This window comes from Amblyomma americanum, chromosome 11 (assembly GCF_052857255.1).
Source record: "Amblyomma americanum isolate KBUSLIRL-KWMA chromosome 11, ASM5285725v1, whole genome shotgun sequence".
Classification (NCBI taxonomy): domain Eukaryota; kingdom Metazoa; phylum Arthropoda; class Arachnida; order Ixodida; family Ixodidae; genus Amblyomma; species Amblyomma americanum.
In genome coordinates, this window is record NC_135507.1 from 11332399 (window position 1) to 11356002 (window position 23604).

General features: G+C 48.0%; 1 protein-coding gene and 1 long non-coding RNA gene across 2 annotated transcripts in view; one reads left to right on the top strand and one right to left on the bottom strand.

Moving 5' to 3' along the window:
- The window catches only part of LOC144110585 (uncharacterized), a 296323-nt gene that overhangs the window by 211619 nt on the left and 61100 nt on the right, over positions 1-23604 (bottom strand). The gene's annotated exons all lie outside the window — the stretch shown is intronic.
- LOC144110583 (uncharacterized) overlaps positions 22077-23604 on the top strand; it is a 215827-nt gene continuing 214299 nt past the window's right edge. Inside the window, exon 1 of the mRNA XM_077643602.1 lies at positions 22077-22099. The gene's annotated coding sequence lies outside the window, so the exon portion shown is untranslated. The remainder of the gene's footprint in view (positions 22100-23604) is intronic.

Below are 23604 nucleotides of genomic sequence, written 5' to 3' on the forward strand. Positions count from 1 at the left end.
ACGGTGGTGGAGTGCTCTGGATTGATTCCCACCACCTGAGGATCTTTAACGGGGCGTACATTCTGTAGCACGTTGCGTAGATTCGGTAGTACATTGCGAATGTTTCTGAAAGCTTGCTTCCACACAGATATAATGCTAACCTCCCTCGCGTTATGAGCCAAGTCTTAAGCGATAAACAGCATGTCCATCTCTCGTTCATACTTTGACGTGTGTACTGTGCCTTCTTGCGTGCGGCGTAGGCGAAGAAGGAGAGCAACAGAAGAAAGAAAAAGCCAGGAAGGCTAAAGAGGCCATGATCGATCGGCTACGTTACACGTGAGGAACGGATAAACCGAACGAGAGAAGAGCGAAGGAAAGTTAAGTTTTTTTTTTTTTTTTTTGCGCGACCGGAACGTGCATAAACGATCTTTCGCGGTCTGCGAGAAGCAAAGTACAACCGTCCAGGGTGTAGAAATTTCGCGATTCATACTGTCCTACACTCCAAACAGAAAGGAGTAAAAAGGGGGTAAGTTGTCCTCTATATATCGCACACCCTTTTGTAAAGAGGTGTGCACTAGATAGATGACAGCTTACCCCCCTTTTACTCCCACATGGGCGTATTCGGGTTTAGAGGGTATGTCTACTGATGCCTTTCCGACCGCAGAGTGCGCAATAACCAAGCACGTTTCAAACAGAGCAAATAATCCACGGCAAGAAAGATGTCTGGGCGAAACAAAACGTCCCGAGTGGGCGAAACAGTTGTAGTAAGTAGTTAGCGGTTTATTAAAATAATAATAAAAAGGAAAGATAAGATTTTTGCTAACCCCAGCATCTGCCATGGATACTGAAGCCCCTGAGCCCGGGAAACGGAAATAAAAGATACCAGGCAGAATGGAGAAATGAAATGACAGGTGTGGGGACAGGAAGAGAGGATAGGGGGAGAGGTGACGTATACACAAACTACTTACACAATAACAAATGTGCACAGGTTGCGCGTGTGATTAGTTCGTGATGAAACAGCGCTGGTTAATTTTTTTCCACACTTCTATGCTCTTATTTTTTTTAATCCTTAAATCGCGAGCGTTGTCTCTACATCACCCCACCTCGTAGGCGCCCTTATACGAGACGGTGATAAAGTATGGGCGTGAGCAAAACGCCAGGAGGCGAAAACGCCCGTCCATTACGGGGTCGTCCACTGCGCGAATATATACGTATACACCCTGCGTTGCGAGCTTGGCGCGTACTTGCTCGGGCGCACACTCCGTCGAAGCGGCCCGATATTGGCCGGCGCGTGTGTTTTTTGTGCGGGCCTGTCCGCCGAGGGCCGGCGATCACGAGGGTGTGTATGAAAAATATGCGCGCCGATACGCAGACTCCAGAAATATATAAGAGGCAAACTGCGTGGACGACGAATCCAAGGAGAGGGGCTCGGATACGCGGAAGTATTGTTTTCTTTTTTTCTCTCTTTTACTCCATCTCTCTTTTTACCGATCTTCTGCACACACACACACGGCGAGAAACCAATTACGGAGAAGGCTGGAAAACATGGGAATCTGTGGCGGGCTGACGCTCCCTAACGTAGGATCGCCTGAAATGGATATAGGCAGCGCAATCGACGTGGCCTATAGATTCTGCACCACTCAATGAACCACGCGTTCGGCGACTCCAGCGGTAGGCAGCGTGGTTTCAATTTAGTACGACCCGATAGAAGGGCCTCGATGTGGACGTGTTGCTACCGGCGTGGGACTGACTTCTTCGCGTGCGATGTGGGCGCGACAGAAGGCTTGGACGCTGGCTTCTAGATTATTTCACACTGTATCGGTGGGCCGCAGGTAAAGGAAACATGGTGTTAGCATCACTGCGTATTCATTCGTTTTATTTTACGCATTTATTTTCCCTTAGGCCCAAAGAGCACTGCAAAAGAGATTGGGATCATCAAAACAAGAAGCAAACTGCAAAAATAACACAAACCTAAACGGCTATTTAAACAAGAACAATATTCACATTGAGACGAATTTCGTGAATTTTAGAGAGCATGCCGTGCCAACGCCACAGTAATGAGTTAACGTATACCACTCCTGGGGACTCCCAATTCCCCTCACGTCAATGTCGTTAGATCGTAGGCCATATTCCGTTTACAATTTTTAAGCCGGTCGTACAAGACGGACTAATAGGGAAAATAAAAAAAAATCACAGGTACACCTAATTTCATTGCGCTGGCAAAACGACAACATTGGCAGCTGCTGATGCCTTTACCAGAAGTGTCGTCACTCCCGGTGTGGTGAAGTCACTTCCCGTGTGGTGACGCCACCTCCCTCCAGCCAATGGGAGAATTTTACGACCGACGATGGATTTTTGCCTCTTAGAGCTCCTAATACAATTGAGCCAGTGTGGAGTACGTATTAGCACGCAGTCAGCGATTGGTCGAAAGAATGAAATAGCTTGCCATGGATCGCCTCATGTCCCAAGATCCCTACTGTGCCAGTGGTGTGTGCAGTCCCGCCGCTCACCTCTCCGCATCGTAACCTTTCCGCCTCTCCCTTGTCGTAGAGTAAGAGGCGAGAGAATGACACCCCTCACTCCATCTTAGACCCCTTCTCGCCCCCCCCCCCCCCCCGTCACCGTGCTCTCTTCCTCTTACACCACTAATACTATAACTGCTAACTTTTCCCTCCATCGCAGCTTCAAAACAACTCTGAGCTTCACTATAATGAAGCAGCATAATCGATATCGCACTACGGAATTTCTTCATCAAGGCAGTGCTATCTCAAAAAGGCACAAAATTGAGACGCAGTGCACGCAGTGAAAAAGAGAAGAAAACAGCGGCATTATCAAGACGCCATCGGGCAAGTGTACAATCATTTACTCGCAAGCCTGGAGGCAGCCAACCTACGCCATTTTTTTTAACAGCGACTCTTAAAGCCGGCAGCCCAAGCAGGCACTCAGAAAAAAAGAGCAACCAATTTAAAGGATCAAAGCCTTTCCGCCTCAAACGCCAACTCGGTTAACGCCCGAATACTCGCTCGCAACCTATTTCGCGAAGGGGTGCGGTAGGCAGGCGTGAAAAACACTGGACCCGCATAATATCACACAAAAATTCAAAAACAAAGCGAAACAAAACAAAAGAATAAAATACAGAAAATAAGGAGCTGTAGGTATAACGATGTACAGAAGAGAGACATCAGAGATTATCAACTGTGAAAAAAGAAGTAATTCGTTAGTAGGTGCGGCCTGCCTGTGGAAAAAGAAAATGTTGCACCAGGGTATCACACATCCCCTCTGCTCAGCCGAATGTAGGGCCCCCCGCTCCCAAGTAGTTTTAAAGCGGCCGCGACCCACGCTTCATATTATTCCGGTCGAAGGGCGCGCGGACAACATATGCGCAAGACACAAAGCGGCGGCGATTAAGTGTATTAAACTGCTCTATCGTGACGACCAGGGCCGGCTTTCAAGGTTGGGCGTTAAACGGTGTATATACCCATATACCTAGCGAAGGCCCCCAGAATATAAGCAATGGTGGCGGCCGCCTCACAAGCCCGGCGGCTATAAATGTTAAGGGAGAAAGAGAGAGAGAGGGGGGGGGGGGAGAGAAGAAGGTTGTTTCCTACATGCGCACGTACGCAGCCCTGTTCGCGTGAATTATTGACTGCCAACAGGTATACACGCCTCCTTCCTTTCTTATCCTCTTTCGTCAAGGGTTGCGACATCGCTGGGATCTATAGAATGGCAGCGCGTTTGTTTCGCGCAGCTGGAGCTTTAGAGTATTTTTTTCTTATTGCATGGCGAATATAGTGCATTCCAGTCGAAAAACAACACAACTTTTCTGTCGTCCCAACAGACTTCTTATTGTGTTTTGGGCCATGAACTTTTAACGAAAAATGTTTGTCGTAAAACCAGGATTTTCTGTAGTATCGGTAACAAGGTAACCATGTGGGCTAGTTGGTGTATTTCAGACATGACTTCATCAGCGAAAACCCGAGACACCAGTAGAGGAAGAGCATAGGACAACGTTGGACTAACAACTGAAGTTTAATCGAGAAACGTCCAACCTAGGTCACCAGAAGACACATACGTATCGGACACACTAAAAAAACACTAAAAAAACAAATACATACGTGGTGATTCACCAAGAAGTAGATACAGGCTCCATATCTAGCAAACAACAAAAGATGCATACATTGCCTGTCAAACTTGCACGCGCACACTTTTGCTTAGGAAATTAAATTCCTTGTTAGTGAGTTGCAAAGACGATGCACTGAGGCACGTGCCACTGCCTTGCAACCTAACATGATAGGCCTCCAGAATTTCCCTCTACTCCCTGTTTTTTTTTCTTTTCCGATGACTGACATGTTGTTAAAAGCCGGAACACAATCTTTACAACTCCTTTACAATAAATAATCTTCCACGTCACTGCAGGAGTTGTAAAAACTGCGTCAGTGCACGGTCTTTGCATCTCACTAGGAATTTAATTTCCTAAGCAAAAGTGTGCGCGTGCAAGTTTGACAGGCAATGTATGCGTCTTTTGTTGTTTGCCAGATATGGAGCCTGTATCCACTCCTTGGTGAATCGCCACATATGCATCTGTTTTTTTAGTGCTTATTTAATGTGTCCGATACTCATGCGTCTTCTGGTGACCTAGGTTGGACGTTTCTCGATTAAACTTCAGTTGTTAGTCCAGCGTTGTCCTGTGTTCTTCCTCTCCTGGTGTCTCGTGCTTTCGCTGGTGAAGTTATGTCTGTAGTATCGGGCTGTCCGTTGTCGTTCGACAGACCAACAGAAAAATACCGCAAACTACAGAAAAAAGCATATCGTTACGACCAAACGACAAACCAACCCTTCTGTCGTATTTTCGGTACGATTTTGTCGTCTTTTTAGACTAGGATATAAGGGAGTATAGTGGCAACGGCGCATTTCCGAACCAAGTGCATCCTAACTGGACGCTAAATAAATAGAAATGAATAGAAACTAGCGTATTTGGCGCACAACCCAAGCAACGCCAACAAGATAGAAATAGCCCCCAAATCCCACGCCGAGACTAGCCATAATTTCCAAAATTCGCTATAGAACACTCTAGGACTTTCTGCTTAGAAAGTGAGATATCTTTTGCGCATCCCAAGCCTACCTTGATGCGAGGACCATGTAGATGGCACGTATAGTCAAGCGTCATATGAAGCGCCAAATCATGGCCACCTTCCTTGGATATCCAGCAGCTACCGTCACTTGTTGGTCGCCATGTCGCGATCACCGCGTAACTCAATGGGGATATTTTGAATTTGTAATTTTGAAAAAGCTAGAGAACCCCGAGAGAATATGCGCAAACAAGGTGATTATAACGGCGGACTCTTCCTCCTAGCTTCAAAATCTGACCTATAAAATGCTTCCTGTGTTCGCACCAATTATTTCCGACAGATATAGAAATTCGATCAGGGACACCAAACATTCGAAATGCCCGCGGTGAGTTTGGGCGTTCAACTCCACGTCGCCCGGGGTATCGGCCGTGGAGACTAGAAGCGTTTGTCCAGATTTCCTGAGCTCGAAGGCGGTTAAAACGTGAAAGGCAAGAGAGAACATCTCGAACAGCTGGACAACACTATAAACAGAAAGGAGTAAAAGGAGAGTACGCTGTCCTCTAGGGAGGACAGCGTATAAGGGAGTATAAGCTATATAAGGGAGTATAAGGGAGTATAAGGAGTATAAGGGAGTATAAGCTGTCCTCTAGCGCATACTCCCTTTCGCAAAAGGGAGTATGCGCTAGAGGACAGCTTATACTCCCTTTTTACTCCCATGCACGCGTATCGCGTTTAGGGCGTAGAACCGTTCATTTTCACTTTGGAGGCGCGCAGATCGCTTTTTGAAAGCTTTAATGTAATCCACCTACAGTTACTCTCCAAGTAGCTAATATCGTTGCGTTCCTGTGTCTACGTTTTGGTTGTCCCGTTCGCGTTTCATTTCACGCTGATCGGGCTTTCTGGAAAGATTCTACAACACGCGGTGCCTGCACTTGGAAATTTCATTCGCTGGCTAATGAACACAGAGTTTCCTACTACGCCATTTTACGAAGGTAACGGCTGAGGTGAGCTAGTGCAGACTGGAGAGGGCATCCCATATAGAAGCAGCCGTAAAACAAATGTAGAAATGCCAAACAGCGCTACCTTCGGAAAGTCAACGGTTGCTAATTGGTGGCTCGGGCATACGTCCAAACACCGATCTGGGAATCCGAGCTGTGTCTCTTATTACCCGGCTGGCTGAATGCGAGCCAAATACGTTCCAGTAAGGAGTCCACTAGAACACTGAGCCTCTGTAAATTAAAATTAACAAAGGCCTGGGTATAAAATATTACGTTGGATAAGGTCAAGAGACATTGCTCCGTCCGGACTGTTACTACTATTTGAAGGTAACACGTAAAACTAACAACAAAAGCAGTGCCGATGATCTGTAGGGTGTTAGTACGTATCGTCCCTTGTCACAATTTCGGTCCCCTAAAAAACTTGGCAACGATAAGTATAGTGCGAACGCCTACAGGAAAGTCGCAGCGAAAAATATCAGCTTGAAAGATCCTTTATTAATGTATCGAGACAAGACAAAAATGGCGCAAAACACCTCTAATGAATTAAACCTTCGGGAACGGCTCCACGTGGCCAGTTTATGTTCGTGACGAAAGGTTTTTTTTTTTACTCTGCAATCAAGTTCAATTAATGGAGACTTCCTTGTAGCTGTAAAACCCCTCCGAAAGAAACGAACGAATTAGAAAAGAAAGAAGTACGCATGAAAGAAAACAAAAATTTCATTCATTTTACCTCGTACTCCTGAAGAATGATGTCACGGTAAGTAGCCACCCTTAAGCCTGAAAACTGAGACAACACAGCGCCGTTAAGAGCACCAAATATTTCGTCTGATGATTGCGCAACTCTATTCAATAATTTTGTTCATCCCGCACGCAGCATTGATTGCCGAAGTTTAGCCGCTGATCTATTGTTTGTCATGAAAAGCCTTATATAGCGAGTGTACTGACTTGTGTCTGTTAAATTCAGAAACTTAATGGGATTCAAACCCACTAAACCATTGGACCTCGAAAACCACACACTACGCCTTCAGCTGCGATAAAATCCAAGGCCCGATGCGCGCATCTATACATAGAAAGCATGCGGCTTGCTCTAAGGCCAATTGTGAAGCTGGCAAAACTATGGTGCCTCAACGAAAAGCAGCACTCAAATATAACCGAGTACGTGGGGTTCGAATTCTAACTCCAGCTGCGGTTAGTGCTACAACTCATGCTTCAAATTAGACGCTGCCTTCACGTCTCTAGCTTTAGATGAATTCCTATAGAACCTGCGCAACCCTATCTTTCAGATTTATGCGTAATTTCAGAAAACGCTGCCGAAAACAGGATCAAATGCTCGACATCTGGGTCAGCCACACTTATAAATGAACAGCATGTACTACAGCCTAGCTCAAAAGTGTTCGATCAAGCCACATACGGTTTGATTTTGATACGTGTAGCTGAGCACTTGCGCCAACCCTAAAGATGGAAGACATTAAATGCTGAGGATGAAAGTTCTCCTCGCCCTGGCACGGACTTAGCGCTTCGGATATCCGACGAGTGTCCCACTGCACGGCGAGAAAGCAAACCATGTGGCCTAAAGAGTTTTCACGAAGACTGTACAAAGCGCTAAGTGCATTTTACGTTGTGTTACAACTCGATCTTTAAACATTGAGGGCTCGCACTGAGCGCCAAATAAGGTATAGCGTGCAGACTGGATATCCCACTCAAGAACAAGCCAGAAAACCAGCGCTATGAGCTCTTACGACGCGTACTGAGACCAAAGAGAAATCACTTGGAGAAGAAACATGAGGTCAGTCATCTCGAAGAACATGCCTTTGACCTGGTGATCCAAAAGTGTGCGTCCTTGAAAGCCATCTCATACAAATCGTGACGTTTGGAGCGAGTCGATGTGCGAACGGGAGCCTCCGATTCCATTAAGGAATCTCACCCCGCGGACGCGGGTGCTAAAGAAAGCGAACTATTTAGGACACCGTGTCCAGCGCGTTTGTTTCTCGTTCTTCGACACGCGGCATTTCGACCGCATTCACAACGGCGCTCAGCAGCTACACGCTATTTGCCTCCGCGTATAAAAGAAGGACCACCACCCGTACCTAAGGAGCATAATGACGCAGCAATTAGCGCGTCCAGGCCGGCGACGAATGCACACGTCTAAAAAAAATGAAGCGAATCAACGCTGTATAGAAAAACGAAGCGATACTAATCGATAATTACTACGCGCCTGCGTCCTCTCTCTTTCTCCAGCACTGGACACCGCGCAAGGCGCTCGTATCGCAATCGCCATCTACACCGAAAAACGAACGCACGCAACCTATCGGAGAACTGTAGAACGCGTTTTCTTCGCGCGATATTTTGTTTGTTTTTCGGTCATTAAATCTACACCTCGCCACCTTGTCTCTGCGACGCGTGTACACGTTTTTCAAGGTCGACGCGTTTTTCACGAGCCTCGCGCGCCAGACGACCCGCGAAAGAATTACGCGGCTCGAAAACGGGCTCGACAAAAACGCCCCCCGGGCCGGAGAAAAAAAACCCGCCGAACGAGCACGCATGTAGAGAGCGGCGGTGGTCCACGCCGCCTACTATAGCAATTATACACAAACGCACACGCACTCGTAAACACAGATACAGATACAGCGCCGGGAGGACCAATTACGTGAGAAAACCGGCGCTAAAAATCGTGCTTGGCCACAATAAGAGGACAGTATATACACTTGGCAGCCTATTGTAACTTCTCTTCTCCTCCGAAATAGCGATTGTATCTGTAAGCTCTGTAAGTCGCTACTGTTGAAAAGGGGGAGAGATGGAAGAGGGGGAGGGCGACCTTAGCGACAGCACATGCAGTGCCAGCTTGGCTGCGCCGGGGTTCTTCTACGCCGTGCTATCCAGATAATAAGGATGCCTGAAGAATAGGGGAAAAGGTGTGGTCGCGCTAAATGGAAGCAAATTAACACAAGACACGTGCGTGCGTGAATGCGGTGCGTTTTCGGGCTAATTAGGGAACAACTTCACTTCGTACCGAAATCCGTCACCGGACTGCGCGTAGCTGTCCTTCAAGTTTTGGCACGCGCAAGCAAGTAAGGGTATGCCTGGAACACAGAGTAGGCGTGTATGTCGTATTAACGAGAATTAAGTCACATTGAGGTACTATGCAGCCCACCGTGCTGGTTTAACAATCGAAGCAAATGAATAAGTGAATGAATGAATGAATGAATGAATGAATGAATGAATGAATGAATGAATGAATGAATGAAATTCTCCAAATTAAACCTTGCTCCTCCCTCTCACCTGCCGCAATTCGGAATCAAGAGAGCAGCGGTGGCGTAGTGATTTCAGCATCCGCCTCGCATGCGGGAGGTGTGGGATTCGATCCCCTGTGCCACCGGGTACTCACCGGTGATACAATGGGTACAAGCTTTCCCCTGGCCTGGTGCTCGGCTTCTTTAGGGTGAAATGCTAGGAAGATTAATCTCGGACTCTTCACCTTGTCAAACAAAAATTACCTTGTGCCATCGCTCTCTTTGGCAAAAGTATGCCTTTGCGCCACAAAAACTCATCATCAGCATCGTCCCCAATTCGGAATCAAAACAAGCTACGACTAGGCCTAAGAGCCCACCTTTCCGTATTTCTCTTGTTCGTAGGTATCCCTGCATCCGCGCTAATACATCTTCATATACTTTTATCTTGATGGGATGTGCGACATCGTGACACGGTGTGTGACAGTTACGATGTGAATTTCCACATCCAAAACCCAAAACAGCGGTTAAGAGGCTAGTTTTAGTAGAGACCTCTGGACTGACTTGTACCAGTGAGGGTCGGCGAGAAAATGGAAAGGACCAAAAAAATCTGACGGCGACAGCTGTGCTACGTACTGTGTACTAGAAGAGGGAATGTACCGCTATTTCGCACTGGGTGCTTGACCCCGTTACTGGCTATCGAAGCGGCGGCGCTGCCGTCGCCCACTTGTGACCACATTGTTATGACATTGTTGAGTTCGTCATCTAGTGCACAAAAAGGCGAAATGTTTTATTTCGGTGAGCAGCCAGTGCTGCCGACAGCGCTTTAGGCGAAAAAATATGACCGCTCAAAAACATTGGAACGCTGTGGTGATCAACACGCTTTTGACGTAGTTCCATTCGGAGACTGCAAAGCAGGCCACCACTGGCATCACTGCTGGGGTCACGCGGCAAACAACGCCCACTATACTCTGTCTATGCCAGTTCACTGTAGCAGTACCATACCCATTGCCACTCCCGGGTGCCTGGAGACCCGAATCACATGACTAGGAATGGCCGATTTTCTTTGGCCAACAGGTGGAAACGGCAATGCTCACTTCTGATTGGTTAAATGGTGATGACGTCACAGAGTTTACCTCTACACTACGACGCCGCAAACTCCGGGCAACCTCCGTGGCACGGCCATCAAGGTAACATGAGGCGAAAACGAAGAAACCACATCGGTCCTCAACGGCTGTCCATTGGGCTATGAAAACAGATCAATTAACTTTTTTTTTCACTAGACCATCAATACCTTCCGGCACATCTGCGTAGAAAGTCAAGCTACGCCTCCTGGTGCAGACCAGAGGAAGAAGAAACGATTAAAAACAAAATCCACCAAGGATGCTCGCTCTTCATCCTTTAATTCCTCGTTTTAACCCCACCGTCTGTCCTTTATTCATTTCACCAAATTCATCCATTCATTTCCTCCTTAGAACCGACGTGAGAGAAAATCTACGACAGGTTTGTCTAGCCTCCGACGCCCCTATACTCGTGATATTTGCCACTACACAGCAATCGCGGAAGGCGCACAGTGTCAGAAAAAAGTGTTACAGAGCGCACACAGAGAGCGGCAAAAATGGCAGCAGGAGGCTACGGAGGACGACAGCGACGGGCGCGGGCATTCCGAACACGTCCAGCAAAGATATTTCCTGATTTTCGTCGCCTGCTGCTTCCATGCTTCCATCTCCCCCCTTCCCCAGAACGAACATGCTGGCAGCAAGTGCAGGAAGAGCGGAAATATGAAGACCTCATCGTCGTCATCGCCACCGTCGCTGCTCACGCTCGCTCATACGCGGGCGAGGACAACGACTCCGACCGGCGCGTCTCGGATACCTCGCTTCGAGGCGCCGACAACATCATGGCGGCCGCGAAACGGCGACGGCTTCGCTTCCCGGACTAGAAATATCCTGAATCCTTCCAGCTGCGTGTCAGACCGCGCGCGATATGGGCGAGCTTTATACCAGAAAACTCGCGGGGAGCTTATTGTAAGACCCCGTTATACCCGGCGCGTATATATCGGCTCGACTTCGTAATAGAGGCATCACGCGCTGCATAACCAATAATTACCAGGATGGAGCGCGGTGAACATTGGAGCCAGCCGGCCGTGGCTTACACATTTGAGAGGCTACCGTTGCTTGCCATCTACCCCCCCCCCCCCTCCCCCAGCGCCAAACGCCGATCACCCCTGCACACCTTCTCGCATGACCGGCTGCCGATCACGTTCGGCACCGTTTTCTCCGACCGCGTAACAACCCGCACTTTAACACAATCAAGGCCGCACAACAGCACCGCTCTCTTTCTTAGCCCAGGCTACTACGCAGCAGAGAAACGAGGCGACAGGCATCGAGGGGTGGAAGAGGGGGAGGCGAAGGTAGATCAATCGCATGCGTGAAGGAAGGGGCGACTGGGGGAAATAAAATATAAAAGGGACAATACTAATAACTCTGCGGTATAAGAGTTGAAAGGTCGCGGCGTTTAAGGGCTCGCTACGCACAGCGGAGCGCCCTTCGAGTAGCAGAGGTCATACTTGAAACAAAAAAGGAAAACATAACAAAAGTCACAGCAGCGAGCCACCTAATAAGCAAGGCGGTATTTGATCATCTTCTTTTTTTGATCAGGCCTGGCCTCAAAGCATACTCTAAGGGGGCACCCGCACTACCCAGAAGTCCCAGTTTTGTTCGGAGTAGGCGAAAACGATGCTGTGTACGTTTCACCTTTCTTAGGCCTTTCCTCCTTCCCTTCTTCGTTCGTTCGTATGGACTGTCTCTCTCTCTCTCTCTCTCCCCGAGACTTATCTCCCGATAACTGGCTCCCCGGCTCCGCCCACAGCGCGGGGGTCAGTGTGTTTAGCAGAGTCGTGTTTTGGACTCCCTCGGGTCACTCAGCGCAGGTCCGTGCGCCCAGTTCGGTGTATACACTCCGAACAAGTTGAAGATGGTCGTTGTGGATGGTGGGGTGGGGGGGGGGGGGGGGAGAAGGGTCAATTAGAGGGACGCGCGCCTTCCTTAGGCCTCGCACACAGAAGGGGCGACCCCGTGCGGCGGTCATCCGGATAAATCACGTGCCAAACCGTACGCCGCCAGCCTGTTTGTACCTCTGTGTAGTTTTGTAGAGTGTGTACGAAGCGATTCATAATTCATGGAGCTCCTGGATTATTCTCGGACCGCTGCTACGCAGTATGAAGACCAAGCACGCGTGTATTTCAGCAAGGCAGAACAGGACACACGGGGAGAAAAAAAATAGAAAAGAACATTTAGTTAAAGCGGCACGAAATCATTACTGACCTCGTGCGACTGCAAACGGCGAATCTCGAACACGAAAATTTACTTTAACATAGCCACTTGAAAGAGGTCGTACGACGTGCAGTACTATAATTTTCACTCATACTCTGTCTCTTTGACTGTCGGCTTTGAAGTATCAGCTGCAGCTGTTGCCAGCCAGTCAACGGCATAAGAAATGAATCAGCTCGCTAAACGTCAGACAGTATAATATTACCAAGTCTCCCTCAACGAGTAATAACAGTTCTTGCGCCACGTCGCCTCTGAGCACGAAATTGTTTGTTGAAAAAAACAGGCTCGTTTATCCCCCTCCCCCCTTCACCCTTTAGCCGTCTCATCCGAGAGATGACCATAAAACTGCCTCGGAGCGCCGTCCTACTGCATGTCCCTAAACCAGTGCCGCCCTTCTTGCCTTCGTTTAAATCCATGTGTTTTCTTCCCACTGCAGAGTAACTGGCAAAACCACTTTAACTTCCTGCCTTTTGCTTGTGATAATCTTTCTCAAATAAACGTTCGAAATGTGACTGGGTCCGCAGAGCCATCTATAGCAAAGGAAATCATGGGTGTAACATTAGCCTACAGAAGGACAGCAGCATGAATCAGAGAACAGTCGCCTGATGATGACACCTTAGCTGGAATTAATAAGAGTGTGAAATCGGGTTGATCAGTGCGTGATATGCAAAGAAATAGCAACACGATAAGGTCAGAACGGATATCAAGACAATGAACAGGCATCAGAGCGCTGCCGAGGCTCAGAACGGGCGAGGCTTGAGAGAACTTCTTAGAATAGGGGTAACTGGGCAGGGGTTCCGGGCAGGAGTAACTGGGCAGGGATAACTGGGCAGGAGTAATTGGGCATGGATGACTGGGCAGGGTTAAAATGAACATGGTTGCTGATCAGGGTTAAAATGGATAGGGTTAATGATTAGGGGTAACTGGTTAGCGGAAACAGTACAGGCGTAAAGACGGAGTAACTGAAGATTCCCGATTTTTACCCTTCACTGCACTTAACCGGACTTATTGACGGTGATGACAATAATTCTAATATGATAATGATCCTCAAAACACACGCTTAAAGCTAAAACAGTACAGATCCTATACTAAGTGATATGCGACTCGAAAGGCTCAGTGACCTCGACCAACACTACTTCCCGTTAAAATGATATATCAGACCTAGCAGTCCGCACGTTGACCCTCCTTACGCATCTCCTCACCACACTATGGAGTGCGCGTTGCACAGAAGAACTATCGGTAGTCACGGCCGACGCGGCCACCCACGTGTCAAGCGGCGTGTGGTTGGTGGTGGGAGTTAGCTGGAAGGGAAAGGCAGGGGGCCTCACGTGCCACACATCTGATCATCGGAGCGACGGTCTGGCACGTTTCGAGGCACGAGCCCTTCGCTCCCGTTTCAACCTCCCGGTGAGACGGTCAGGCCTGTCTGTGCAGGCAGACGCACTCGCACAATGCGGCCGGAAAAAGGTCCATTGAGGTCGCAACGCAATAACTCCGCGGTGCGCGGCAAACATCGTCTCGTCTCGCAGGTTCTCGCACTGTCTCGTTTGCGGGGCTGTTTTATTCCATTATTTGGCAACAAAAGATGCGACAGCGTGGGAGGACTTGGAAGGGGAAATGAGAAAACGCCGCGCGACAACAGAGAGGAAATAAATTACAAAAGAAGCGAGAGAAATCGACACGGACAGTAGCAGTTACTCCTCTTACAAAACACCGACAGAGGCGCCTGTAGCTGTGCGGAGATCAAGAAAGAGGGGAGGGGGTAGATTACCTTCTTCCCGCAGGTGTTCAGATCATTGGCAACGACCGACCACAGCGGGCACGTTGCGCAACTGCCGCCAGGTGAAAGGACCCGGCCGGCGTAAACGTGCGCGTTTTGTTGTTGTTGTTTTTGTGTTTTGTTTCGATTGCCGGCGTTGCGCATTCGCATGCGATTATCGGGCTTTGAAATGCAACGGGAATGTCGAGCCGGGAGCTATAGCCGCTACAAAAGCCGGAAGCCCGTAACGAGATCTTAATAACCTTCCGCAGAATTGAGAGGCCAGTTTCGGTAATGGCGTTGCGCCACAATGATCGGGGTCGTGCGTCCGACGAGTACAGCGCAGGGAGAAGCTGAGCAATGATCGAAGCGGTGTGCAAGTTAAATGTCATTTGGTAACATTTTGGTGTAAATAAAATAGCTTTTTGATTGACAAGTTATACCCTGAGCGTTTCACCAAGGTATCATTCGGGTATTGCTGTTCTCTGCCCTAACCGAAAATTCCTTCAATAAACTAAAAAAAATCCTCATTTCAGGCAGTTTTTCCCTGAAGCAGCTACAAAACTGCGTGATTTTGAGAACACTGAGACAATTTAGGTTCTTAATATTCCCTGACACTCCGCGAAAATTCCTTTTTGCCAAATGTTACATCTGAAATTCCCCGAAGAAGGAAGAACACCAACGGTGGAACATTACTCCACTCAGGGAGTTTGTGCTGCCTTAGAATGTAAAACTTCATTTGTTCTTGTCGTTTCATTGAGAGGCAACATTATAATGTGCCCAATACTGGTACTCTTGTTATCAGAAAACGACAGACGCTTGAGAAATAAGATAACACACATCCGCAGTAACAGGACTGGGTAATGTCCATATATCTAACTTCTAGGAGAAAAAAAAAAGTAAGAAAGAAGATAAAGAAGATTTAAGAACGCCTCTGAGACTCGTAAAGACCCTAAATGAAATTCTGCAATGCATTCTAACCTCATACTCTGTACATTGCAACAACTCCCCAACTAAACGAATGTACGAATCCAAGCCAAGATACACAGCGAGGCCAAATACGTTTACGCCTATTCCTATGTACAGCAACGAATTTATAACACATGTTTCCCGATGAGCACTTTCAACAAGAACATAACTGATCATTTACTTTCAGATCACTCTGTTAACTAGTCAGACATTTGCTCGACCATCCGCGGGAACTTGCGGAATGCGTTTTTATCCTACTGTTCGGATCCACCTATTAGTACTATGCACTCTAGCCTGAAAATATCTAAAAAAACATACATAGAAAACTGCATGGTTTCACACACAGAATATGGTTGTCTAGCGTTCTTTTCAACCAGGAAACGCTTGCCGGACACTGAATGCAGACACGGGAAAACGCAGGCTAAGAGCTATTAAACATACCGCATCATCTCTAGCGACCTCAAATCTCCTTTATTTAATCATCAGATCGATGGCCAACAGGCAGAACAAAGTTCCCTGTTTAAAAGCGAAATCTAAAGTCGGGAAAGTCGGTCGAATTGAATCTCGCTGGTGCACACTGCATAAAACCTTAATTCCTTCCCCGAATATGCCTTCCACACTCCCAAGATCGAAGACTTCTCGCCGCGGTTCAGTAGCTGTGGGCTCAACTGCTGAGGTAACCGTCGAGGGACCTAATCCACATTGCGGCGGCGGCCATATTTTGAAGGAAGCGAGATGCAGAAGTGCACCATGTGCAGTGCGATTTCAGTGCACGTTATGGAACTCTCAGTCCAAATTAATTCTAAGCCCTTCACTACGGCGTTCCTCATACAACACGTGTCACTCTTGGACGTTAAACCTCATAAACCAGCACCAAAATCAGCAATTCGTCTGTGAATTTGCGTTGTCTAGTCATCTCGTTCTGTTGCGCATCGCAATTTCAAGATGCTTCCCTGTTCGCTGAAACACACGCAGCGAATTCAACCGCTCGTTCCCTGTTTCCCCAATATAGCCGTCCCCAGCGTCCCCATTCTGATGCCACTTTCCTCGGGGAACCAAAGCCGCGTTAAAGTTTGCTAATGAATCGAGCGGTGGTTGACTGCGATGAGGAAGCCCGGGCCAGAATTTCCTCCTCAGGGCACGAATCCAGAAGCGTTCGCGAGACAGCAGGAGAACGTCGTCGCTGCAGAGCAGAGTTCACGCGTGATGGAGAAAAAAAGAGGGCAGAGGGATGTAAGAACAGAAGGGAAGGTGCCCACCTTCCCTTCTGCACCGCGGGGTGCGGCCGCGTCTCCTTCAAAATGAGGGAAAACTCCAGTCTCGAAATCGAATTACAGATACGAAAACCAGACGCGCATAAAAAAAAAGCACACGCCAGCCACTCAGCGGAGTCTCTGCGACACGCGCACCCCGCTCGGACGATGAAGAAGACGAGAGTTTGGCGACGCGGTGAATAACAAAAGAGCGTCGTATTTCCGTGAGGAAAACGACAGCAACGCTCAACGTAATACCCAGCAGGACGCGTTTGCGAGCGCTGTCTGCAAAATAACTTTTCTCTTACAACAACGAGATGGTGAAAGGCAAGTGGAAAGGGGGGGATACGGAAGAAGAGTACACTGAAGCCTCAAAACCAGGGCTCAGGGAGAAGCAAATACAGACAGAAAGATTCGGTATGGAGGGAAATACGCTAAAGCGGAACAAACCGCGCAAAACAACATTCAGGGTTTAGGGAAGGAGAGATTAAGAACGAAGCAATATTCTGTTCTATCTCCCTACGGCACACACAATTCCTAAAACAAAACAAAATATATGCGAGGCTGGCAAAATGAGGGATAAGGATCTGAAAGCGGCCAATATAGGGAAATAAAAGGAGAGGGAAAGAAAGAAAACGGCGAGGAGGGAGCCACGTGGCACAAAGATTTTTCTCTTCGTGAGTGGGCGCCGTCTCCTTCCTTTCGGGCATACTCGCTGCAGAGAGAGGTTTTAATTGCGTTAAGAACTTGTGTTGAATTAGTGGATTACCGCAAAGGAAACTTTCAATTCCTTTAATTGCGTTAGCTGCATCTCGATCCCCCATCCCACCTCCTCCTTGACGAGGACGGGCCTGCGCGGTGCCCTTTCGCAACTGACGACGCGTCGGGTCCAAAGGGTTTCGCTCGCGGGAAGCGCTCTTCCATTTTATTCCTCTTTTTCCCGCCGCCGCGCTTCCCACATTTCTCCTTCCCGCTATCCCGACAGGGAGGAACGCTATAGCGGGGGACTGGCGGGACCCTTCCAGCTTCTCTCTTAATCAGATTACGTGAATGCGAGTTATAAGAATTAGCGCGGATTAAAAACAAAACAATAAAGAACACTGCTAATCAGCATGCGAGGAAAGAAAGGCGCGGGATGACGGCGACGCGAGGAAATTAAATGAGGAAACCTGAAGGAGGAACACCAGAGGAAAGGGCGCATCGCCTTCGGTATTTTACTGTAGGTATGTTGCGAGCTGCGCAAAGCGTCACAAGGCGCCAGTTCTTTTCATTCTGTTCGGTAACTGTATGTGTGAATAATGCTCAACTTTATGAAAGTGCCCAGGAGAAGGCATGATCGCCGTTTGTACACGTCCACGCGCTTCTTGAGGCTTTGGAAAAATATATAGGTCCGCCTCAAAAAACGTGAGCAAGGCACTTTCACCTCATTCGACATATAAATGACGTGGCAAGAAGTAAATCATGCGGCAGAATCCTCTGGGATTTCCGAGTTTTAATCAGCTCCTGATCGTCAGTGTACAGGGATGAGCCTTATGAAGAATACTTAGCTGACATTCATAACATGCATAACAGTAGTTACTGTTATGCATCGAACTTGAAAATGGGTTATGAGAATCGTGTGGCTCAACGCAAAATTTCCTTAAAAAAATCTTGTGTGTGTGGGGAGGGGGGTGGGGGGGGGGGTGCTTTGTGGCGTGGTGCAATTTATACACACTGTGCGCAGTACAGTTCGTCTCACACAAATGCGGCAGCATTCCGGAGCACTGAGCAAAAAGAAGGGGTTGCCTTTGTCGCAAAGCCTTTCGCACGGTATAGCGGTTTTGAGACTGGCTGTCGCTCAAGACCTCGACAGTCGTGATTGGCTGACTTGAATACGATAGGGGGTGAGCCGACCAATGACAGGCCGTTCTTGCGGCCAAGTATATTAGAAAACACGGCCTTCGAATCGGAGGAAGCGAGCCGTAGCTTCCATAACATTGTCACATTTTTTGTGACACTACGTATGAGTAAAGTGAAATAAAGCTTTCTTTAAAGCAACACTGAGGACAAATTAAGTTGACCTGTATCGTTAGATTGCCACGTTATAATGATAAACATTCACTGAAAACGTGACTTTCATGATCTAGACTCTAAAGCGAAAGGAGTAAAAGAGGGAGTAAGCTGTCCCTTAGCGCACCCCTTTTTATAAATATGAAGTGCGATAGATGAAAGATTTTGTATCTTTTTACACCCACATATGCATATTCTAGTTTATATTGTAGAAATGGTAAAATAAATACAGGTATTGACACCAGAGGTCGATTTCGCAAGCAAACAGCGGTACGTCAAGATAGTTTTTATCGTGCGGATACCTGAGCCTAGGCTATACCGGCATTCACTCGTAAGTGATGACAGCAGAGTCATTTTCAGTCTCGACATCAATAGTTTGAACCGAACGGCAAAAAAATGATGCATTAATAAAACCAATTTCATCAATAATAAATGCGTCTTTTTCTGTCGAAGAATAACTGCCAAGATGGATAGAATTAATTTTTATTGAAGTTTGGGAACAAAGATTAATTGCTTACAGTTGTCCTCTATTGCCTTGGAGTTACCTTTGTTTCCTATATACATATTCAAGTTCCATCGCCTGGCGCAAAAGTGCAAATGGCATTGGAACTGTATATACAGACAGCTCGATACTGACCGCATAGAACGAGCCATTCGGAGGATGCATAGCAGGAATATCATAACTGTTCTATCTCAGCTACATTCCTTTGTTACCCACCTGTCCTAGGACAAGCGGTGTGGCAACTCACCATTGTCTGCGTTGTTCAGGTAAAATCAGAGTTGCCACACTACGTTCCAGAGCGCAAGCGGGTTAGAACCAGACAGACACGCACTAAGCAGTGCCTTGTATTTAAAACCGCATATCTTTCTCTCTCTCCCTTTTCTCCGTCCCTCACAACGTCATTTAGGCTTGAGTCAGTTACAGTGCCTTCATTTCTACATAACTATCCCTATATAACCCTAACTGTACATTAACTTCATAAAAATGCCGCGTATGCGGAACGTCGAGTTGAGATTTTGTTGTTAGTGAGTATTTATAATAAAATAACAATAGAAGGAAGAGATGCTGCTAGCCGCGGCTTCTGCCATCGAAACCTGAGGCACCTGAGCTGCGGCTAGCAGGAATAAAAGGACATGGAGAGGACTTGGAGAGGGAAAAGCGGGGAGCGATGGTGAGAAAGGATAGTAATAGGGGGTAATATACACTATGTACAAGTACAGAATAAGAAATAAATGTGGGTTGATGCGCGGCGCATCATAGGAGTTCGAAATCTGATTTGCCAGCCTTGAATAATAGCCAGTTCCCTATCGCGCTCCGCACCCTTTCTCATCTTATTCTAACTGTTCAAAACGTATACTGTAAAAAAGCTAAAAATTTAAGCTAACAAAACCAGTATCGAGATGTCAGACGAGTAAACCAATAAACCGGCGACAGCCATCACGGAGGGCCTAAATCAACCTTTTAAGAAGAGCAAGGTTCCGGGCTAGTTGGTAATGCATTGTACTTAGAAACAGCGCGAAGAAACACGGACACCACGAAGAAACGATACACACCACACCACGAAGAAACGATACACACCTGCGCTCGTGTGTATCGTTTCTTCGTGGTTCGAATCCGACCGCGGCGGCTGCGTTTTTATGGAGGAAAAACGCTAAGGCGCCCGTGTGCTGTGCGATATCAGTGCACGTTAAAGATCACCAGGTGGTCGAAATTATTCCGGAGCCCTCCACTACAGCACCTCTTCTTCCCTTCTTCTTTCACTTCCTCCTTTATCCCTTCTCTTACGGCGCGGTTTAGGTGTCCAACGATATATGAGACAGATACTGCGCCATTTCCTTTCCCCAAAAAACCAATTATTATTATTATTATTATTCGTGGTGTCCTTGTTTCTTCGCGCTGTTTCTAAGAACAACCTTTTAAACTTTATCAAGCAGTTCCGAATTCCTCATTTGCTTCATGCGGCTTCAGTCGCTGGTTTCAAACCCGTTTCCGAAGTATGAGTAAAGTACTGATGTGAGAAAAGAAACTGAAGTTTTAAAATAAAACATTTAATTCGTGTCGTACATAGTACATGCACAACCATAATGACCTTTGTGTGTGTGTGTTTTTTTTTCTTTCGATGCAGCAACGGACGCCCGTCTGTCACTGTGCAAGTCTTCACGCCAGTTTTGGTGACCTGGTAAGTCCGCTCGCTGTACTAAGATACTGTGCCTCTTTGAATCCCTTTTCGCGTGTTTTCCGAAGCACAGTCGTTCGTATTTCGCGGAATGTTTATTTGCCACACGGCACAACTCTATTTGCAACAGCAGAAACAGTGCGTACACATTCATGCATACTCTGACTTTGTAGATAAGACAGAACGCCAAATGGAAAGCGCAAACTATTATACGTGATCTGACAATCTCTGGAAACTAAAACGAGTAATTACTACGCAGGCTGCTCTCATTTGGTTACGATCGAAAGATGTCCTTAGCCACATGCTGGTAAGTAGGCAGCTCTAAACTTTGAAAGGGTGCGTACTTGCGTGAAGCAGGCGGAACACAACAAAAAAACACACACGAGATGCTCTGTACATGTAGTGTGTTTCTTTGTTCCCGTCTACTTCGCGCAAGTACGTACCCTTTCAAAGATGAACCAACTCGCTCAAACAAGAGCATTACTTGAACTCTAAACTGCGCAGGAGCTTCCGTCAAAATGATGCACGTGATGTCAGTCAGCGCCGTGTAGTCCTCCAGGATTCTGGAGGCGCATGCTACCAGTTAACGGCTTGTGTTTCGCGTTCCTTTGAGCGCTGGTGAATTCCAAAACTGAAACGAAGAAGCGGGAATCGTCTGTTGCCGATTCACCAAAAGCGCCATGAGATGGCGCCACGCATTCTTCCGACGCACAGCATCAGCAGTGCAGCTCGGGAGCAGGGTAAATGAGCGGACGGCGCGCTATTCACCGGCATAAAGCAGGAAGCGTTGACGAACTCGAGAATATCACCCGTGCAAACGAAAACTACCTCAGGACCGACCTGAACGAGCCCAACTATGGTTGATCGCCATTCGCCGATCCTTGTTTACGTTGCTCGGCGACTTCCCCTTATGGACCGGCACAATAACTTTGCACCGCTCCGCGTTGCGCAGCGACCGTTAAACACGGTAAATAAAGCATACCAGCTAACGTCTTCTGTATGCCTACTCTTTACCAGCTGATCGCAACTAAAAGGAAGAAACGTAGCATGCGGAAATCGTGTTTACCTACGTCTGGGCCTCCGAACCGCCCACTCAGGAGCCGAACGCCCTGCGCGCCGCCATTTTGCCTTGGTGCGCTAGCGTGCCGAGCGATGGCGCCACCAGTGCGCGCTCGCGCGCTTTCTTCGGAGAGCGAGGAGGAAAAACCCGGCGCGCGCGAGGGCTGTCGGGAGAGCGTTCTCCAAAACCAACATGGCTGCGGCACGGTGTCAGCTGTGAGGATCCGTGTGAGTCCCTTTTCGTTATTTGGCATGATCGCAGCCCGATCCGGGCCCCGGTACCGGCGCGTACTCGAAGCCGAACGCGGTGCCCAGGGGCTCGCGGCGTACCAGGAGTCCAGCGCGAACGCACCGGCGTCGGCGGGCGTCGGAAAAAGGGCGCTCTCGCGCGCTCTCTTCTCTGTGTTGCGGCTGCTGCAGAGCGCGCCGATGCTCCGGGAGCGGCAGGCGCATGGCTCTTCATCCCTGCGCGTGTGGTGGAGCCTGCTCCGGCGCGTCTTCGGGATGATGCTGAGCCGCTCGGCACGCGCCCGCCTCGTGCTGGGCGCGCTTTCCTTTGGGCTAACGCGTGCGCTCCGGCGCCCCGACAGCTCCTGCCGTGCACCGGCTTTCCTCGGCGTTCTCCTGCCGACCACCGACGTCTTTCGGCGGTCCCTCGCGACTTCGCACTGGCGTGTTTGCAGCGCAAGTCGTACTAAATGCTTTTTATTTTTCGGTAGTATCCTCGGGAGCGTGGTTCCCGAAAGCAGGCACGCGCGCGCGATTCAGACCGAGGCCGATTTTGTTTTCTTGCACTGGGGAAAACAGCGATTTCCCTGGAGATTATCAGAAACGTTAGTAGTATGCAGAGTGCAGTTATTTTAAAGATATTGTTTGGCTCTGTGTTTGGAGCCTGGCTTACTCGGCGCGTTGTGTTCGGCAACAGAACTGCACTTTCGCTTTTCCATATTCAGGCCGGGTGTGCATCAATACAGTACAGCCGCGCATCACTGCATATCACGGTTGCTGTCTGCGCTTCGCGTTTATAACCTTTATAAAAAAATTTGATGAAAACAATATGCTTGCGACGCTGTTGCAAACAAAGTGTCCGCGTTGTAAACTAGTAAATAAATGTTTAAGAAAATGTTCTGTTCCAGAACGCGGAAGATGTTACCGTTTCCATCCTGAATCGCTACTGTCTCCAAATCAAAAGACTATATCAAACACTCATACAAATATTCAGTTCCTGCTCACACTGTATTCGACGAATGGTTAAAGAGATCAGAACGCACCGAACATGGCTTCACTTATCGGTTGTTGCATGGATTAGTTCAGTACGAAAAGTGGGAAGGAAGACGCATGGGCAGGGATGCTTTTGAGGATTTCTTCCCCTGACGGATCAGAAATCCACCGCACTACAGAACTACATCATGACGTAGAAATCGTGCAATGTGTCCGACCTCGCGCTAGTGCTCATTTGACTGGCTGGCAACGTAGTGATTTTGCCGATACCTGAATGGTCTCTCAATGTATGTGGCGAAACACTTGTCAAGCCGCAACACTTTCGCCTTCTGGAGCTGGACACGCGTTATATAAATGGTTCTTCCACCCATTTCGATCGATTATTTGATTACACTAATCATTTCGCTTTGGTCTGATGACAGTGTCATAATTGTAAGAAGCAGGTGACAACATGAGCCATCTGCATGCGCTCAGTATAGCTAATGTTTTACACAACCGATGACGACACGACA